Below are 6187 nucleotides of genomic sequence, written 5' to 3'. Positions count from 1 at the left end.
CCGCCACCCCTCGGCTCCCGCCGGCCCTCCTCGCCAGATCCGGCGGCCGCAAGGCCGGATCCGGCTCCCCCGCGCTCCGGTGAGCCCCGCTTCGACGCCGGCCGCCTCTCCTCCAACTCCGGCGAGCTCTCCGCCTCGCCTCGAAATCCGTGCAAAACTGGAGGTTGACCCCAAATTTCCCTAAGTCCCGAATATTTGCATATTTTTAGCTCCTGTTCATCGCATCATAACTTGCTGCATACTGCTCCGTTTCATGCGTATGATACATCAAAATGTTTGTTGTGAGATACTCTTCATTTCATTCCTTTGTGCCTTGTTCATTTGAGTCCATCTTGATGCCTGAATCATCGTTGCAAGAGTGCTATATGATGTTAATCTGCTGAAACTGTTATAACTTGGTGATTTGTTATTTTTGTTGCATTTGATGTGTGCATCCTATGAGCATGAGCTCTACATGTATTTTGTACTACATCATGCCATCTTTACGAGGGTGCCATCCATGTATTTTTCTGAGTTGTGTAGTGAGTGCATCAAGCTTGTTAAGTAGTGTACTTTCTATTGCTGTTTTGCTAGGCTGAATTTGTTATTTCGTGATGCTATGTAAACCTGCTGCTACAAGTCATTCTATGCATAATCTTGAGATGTTCACTAAGGATGTTTTGTTATACATGTCATGCTCTATCCATCCATGCTCCTGGTTGCAATTATAGTCTGCTGTAGCTTGTTGTAATCTTGCTCTTAAGTTGCTAAATAATGTTGTTGTCGTCCTGTTAACATTAAGTTCAGATTTGCCATGAGCTTTGCTAGTGATCCTTGTACGCTATGAACTTGCTCTTGCCATGCTTAGCTTCATAAACATGTCATTTTCTGTTGGTTGCCTTGTTATGCCATGTAATGCTCTATGGTGAGTGGTACAAGCTCACCAACATGCCTACTTATTGTTGTTCCTGCCATGTCTAAATCTGTCATATCATTTGCCATGTTTACATGGGTGCCATCATATTTTCTGTTCATTTTTGGCTCATGGTCATTAAAGGACTTTTGTTCTACGCATTTAGAAGTATCATGCCATGCCTTTGTTTGCCATGTTAAGTTTCTGTAACATGTTGTTTGATAGATCTAAACATTGCAACCTGATGTTATTTATGCTAAGTCTGAAACTGTTATTGTTTGCAATCTTGCCATGTCTTTTTGAGCATGTTCTAGTGATTTCTGAAGATAGCTAAGTGTTCCTATTTTGTTATGCTTTACCTGTACATCATATCCATGCCTTTTGTTATCATGTTGAGCTACTGTAGCATGTTGTTTTGATGCTTGCAATATGCCTAGTTGCTGTTTTAGACAGAGTGTTGTTATATCTTGTTTCATGTGTGTGTTGAACCGTTGCTCCGTTTTGAGTGTGCTCTATATGAAACTTGCTTGATTTTGCATGTAACTTCATATTATCATGTTGCATCCTTGTTTTGGGAGTGTTTGCTTGATGTTTTTATGCATTTTGCATCAATGCCATGTTTAACTTGTTTTGCTCATATCTTCTAGGCCATAGCTCTGAATTAAATGAACTTTATATGTAACTTGACTAGAATCTCGTGTAGATCATCATGGTGCATCTTAACTTGCTGTTTAACAACTTGAATATAAGGTTTATTCAGATCTGGACCAATTTTGAAATTTGCATATGAGGACTTACCGGATTTGTTATATGTTGTTTCCTGCCTCATTTAAACTTGCCTTGATGTGTTGCTCTTGTTTGCATCATCTCTTGCCATAAGTAGCTTCATGTAGCCTTGTCATGCATCATACTTGGTTGAGTATCATGTCTTGTATATGTGTGGTGTGTTTACCATGTTGTGTGCTTCTTCTCGATAGTTCCCGTTTCGTTGCGATCGTGAGGACTCGTTCGTCTACACTTGGTTCGGCTTCATCCGTTCGTCTTCTTGATGGACTCGTTCTTCTTCCTTGCGGGATTTCAGGCAAGATGACCGCTACCCTAGATCTCACTACTATCATTGCTATGCTAGTTTCTTCGTTCTATGGCTATGTTGTGTTACCTATCTTTTGCTCCTCAAGCCTCCCAAATTGCCATGAACATCTAACCGTTGACACCCTTCCTAGCAAACCATTGCTTGGCTATGTTACTGCTTTGCTCAGCCCCTCTTATAGCATTGTTAGTTGTAGGTGATGTTGAAGATTGCTCCATGGTGGACAGGTTTATGTTGGGATATCACAATATCTCTTATTTAATTAATGCATCTATATACTTGGTAAAGGGTGGAAGGCTTGGCCTTATGCCTGGTGTTTTGTTCCACTCTTGCCGCCCTAGTTTCCGTCATACTGGTGTTATGTTTCCGGATTGTGCGTTCCTTACGCGGTTGGGTGATTTATGGGACCCCCTTGATAGTTCGCTTTGAATAAAACTCCTCCAGCAAGGCCCAACCTTGGTTTTACCATTTGCCTCACCATCAACTACATTTCCCTTGGGAGTAATTAACCCGAGGGTCATCTTTATTTTAGCCCCCCCCGGGCCAATGCTTGTCTAAGTGTTGGTCCAAACCGAGCGATGTCCGGCACCCCCTGGGCAACCAGGGTCTATGCCAACCCGTCATCTTGCTCATCCGGTGTGCCCTGAGAACGAGATATGTCCAGCTCCTATCGGGATTGTCGGCACAGCGGGCGGTCTTGCTGGTCTTGTTTTACCATTGTCGAAATGTCCTTTAAACCGGGATTCCGAGTCTGATCGGGTCTTCCTGGGAGAAGGTATATCCTTCGTTGATCGCGAGAGCTTATCATGGGCTAAGTTGGGACACCCCTGCAGGGTATAAACTTTCGAAAGCCGTGCCCGCGGTTATGCGGCAGATGGGAATTTTTTAATGTCCGGTTGTAGATAACTTGACACCAGATCCGAATTAAAACACATCAACCACGTGTGTAGCCGTGATGGTCTCTTTTCGGCGGACTCCGGGAAGTGAACACGGTTTTGGGTTATGTTTGACGTAAGTAGGAGTTCAGGATCACTTCTTGATCATTGCTAGCTTCACGACCATTCCATTTACTCTCTTCTCTCTCTTATTTGCGTATGTTAGCCACCATATCATGCTTAGTCGCTGCTACAACCTCACCACTTTACCCCTTCCATTCCCTTTAAGCTTTGCTAGTCTTGATACCCATGGTAATGGGATTGCTGAGTCCTCGTGGCTCACAGATTACTACTACAACAGTTGCAGGTACAGGTTATGCGATGATTATGACGCGAGAGCGATATTTGCTTGTCTTGGAGTTCTTCTTCTGCTTCTTCTTCGATCAGGGGATAAGTTCTAGGTCGGTAGCCTGGGCTAGCAGGGTGGATGTCGTTTGAGTTTCTGTTTGTGTTTCATCCGTAGTCGGATGATGCTCTTATGTATTGTGATGTTGTATTCGTGTGACATTGTATGCCTCTTGTATGTATCCCCATCTATTATGTAATGTTGATGTAACGATATCCACCTTGCAAAGCGTTTCAATATGCGGTTCTATTCTTGGTGGGACCTTCGAGTCTCTTTAGGATAGTATCACATATTGGGCGTGACAAGTTGGTATCAGAGCCTCGACCGACCCTAGGAGCCCCCTTGATTGATCGTGTAGTTTGGGCGTTGTTGAGTCTAGAAGAAAACTGTTTTCGAAGTCTAGTTATATCGGAGAGTAGGAAATCTTTTTACTCCTCAGCCCCTCGTCGCTCTGGTGAGGAATCTTGACGCAGGTGTTTTGAATTACTTCTCACCATCCTCAGTTGTTTTCTTTTCCCACCCGCCCACCCTTCTTCTTCTCAAAACTGGAGTCCGTAATCGAGTATCCATCCTACTCGTGCGAAGTCTTTGCTCTCTCTCCTTAATGATTTCAACCGGTGTTTTCTCTTCAACATATTAGTCGATTCCCCCTTCCAAGTTGCCTTTGTTTTCCGGCCCTCCCACCCTTTTTTCTTTACGGAGTCTGACTCTCTCTCGACCATCTATCTCATTCGTGCGGAACCTCTTCAGTCTTTCGTAAATTATCTCAACCGGTGAATTCTCGTCTCGTTCGTCATTCTTCATCTCTTTTTCTTTCCGGTGGATTCAATTCAAGTTTTTCGGGTTGATCACATTCTTTTCCTTCGATCAAGTGTTTTCCCTGCTCGTTCGCCTCTCGCCAGCTTATCCTTCCAGAGTGTTCAAGACATCTCAGGAGATTTGTCTGTGTTCCATTTAATTCGAGGTTGTCACCTCATTCAAATATTTCAATTGTTCCGGTGCATCATCTATCTTTTCTACAATCCTTTTCAACGGGGTTATCTCTTTAGTGGGCCCTAACCCACATGTCTTTTTCCAGGATCTTACCTGACTCTTCTAATTTTTTCTGGAGCTATTCTCAATTCTTTTCAAAGTGTGACATAAGAATGGATTTCATCAGTCACATGCCTTCTCCAAGATCGCTTTCAAATTCTTTTCATTGTTGGCTCAACCTCTTGGCTTTTTCATTCTACCGGAGTACTTCAGTAATTTTGGTGGTGTTTTTCCTGTCGTTATTTGAAGATCGAAGAAGAGTTTTTCCTCTCAATCTTGCCCATTCTCCCGAAGATTCGTGGTTCTAGCTTCTTGTTACCCTCTCGAACTATTCCATTTGTCAGATATTCTTTTCTTAACCATCCGGAGTATGTCAGAAGTTGTTTTCCCGTTTCTTTTCACTGGAGGCCATCGTTCCCGAAGAATTCTTCATCCTCACATTTCAGTTTTTTGTTATCCCGGTGCTTCGTTCAAGTGTTCTTTAATCAACTCATGATCTCTTTGTTCTTTTGCATCTAATCCCCATCTATTATGTAATGTTGATGTAATGATATCCACCTTGCAAAAGCGTTTCAATATGCGGTTCTATTCTTGGTGGGACCTTCGAGTCTCTTTAGGATAGTATCGCATATTGGGCGTGACAAGTTTGGTTCTTCTAATTCTTCCCGGTGATTCAGTCCCTTTCATCAGTCATTTTCGAATTCTTACGGTGGTTCGTTCAATATTCTTTTTCCTTGACTATCATTCAATCAATTCGTTCTTTTTAATCCTACCAGTGGTTCATGAAGACCTTCTCAAGTTTGCGATATGTCATTTCTCAATCCTTTTCAAGAGGAATAAGTTGCATGCCAAATCCGCTCGTCACCCATTAAATTGGATGAGGATAAGCATAATGTAATTCTTATTCTTATTTCATCATCGTCTAGTAATCCCTTCCTTCGGAGTTTGTGCTTAATGAATAAATTCTAGTTCCAAGTGTTTTTCATCTTTTCTTTCCCGGAGTTCAAAGTTTCCTTGGCCATCTCGTCAGAACCATCGCAACGCTCATCTTATTCTTTTCATCCTTCAATTCTATCTCTTCATCCTTTTGTCACCGGAGTTCTATTCTTTACTTATTCTCTTGAGTTCTTGTTTCACCTCATCCCTTTTCCCTTCCGTCTCGGTCCTAAGATCTCAGGACGAGATCTCTTGTTAGTGGAGGAGTGTTGTAACACCCCGGATTCGATGCGCCAGGTGTCGGCCAGTTATTCGCCATCACTGCCATGTAATTTGCTTGCGTGTTGCATTTTATAATGTCATCATGTGCATTGCATTGCATACTTGTTCATCTCATGCATCCGAGCATTTTCCCCGTTGTCCGTTTTGCAATCCAGCACTCCTATGTCCTCCGGCGTTCCACTTTTTTCTCTTGTTGTGAGCGGGTGTTAAACTTTCTCAGAGTGGCCCGAGGTTTGCCAAGCGGCCTTGGTATAGCACCGGTAGACCGCCTGTCAAGTTTCGTGCCATTTGGAGGTCGTTTGATACTCCAATGGTTAACCGCGTAGCCCGCAAAGCCCTTTTCGTCTTGCAGACCAACACCCCTCCAAAGTGGCCCAAAACCCATCCTAACCCCTCCATGCTCTCGGTCGTTCGATCAAGATCGTGTGGGCGAAAACCGTGCCTCATTTGGAGTCTCCTAGTTCCCTCTACCTATATATTAGCCCTCCCCCGTCCAAATCGCAGTCCAAACCGTAAAAATCGGCCTCCGCCGCCACCGGACGCGTCCGCCCCACGCCGGACACGTCCGCGCCTGCGCCCGCAGCCAATCGTTGCTTGCCACGTGGTCCTCCGCCGCCAGCCGCCGCCGCTGGCCCGCGGGGCCCAGTCCAGGCCCGCTCGGGCCCGCACGCGTC

The sequence above is a fragment of the Triticum aestivum genome, chromosome 1B (assembly GCF_018294505.1).
Source record: "Triticum aestivum cultivar Chinese Spring chromosome 1B, IWGSC CS RefSeq v2.1, whole genome shotgun sequence".
NCBI classification, from domain to species: domain Eukaryota; kingdom Viridiplantae; phylum Streptophyta; class Magnoliopsida; order Poales; family Poaceae; genus Triticum; species Triticum aestivum.
The sequence above is the reverse complement of the archived record's forward strand: the minus strand, read 5'-3'. Positions refer to the sequence as shown.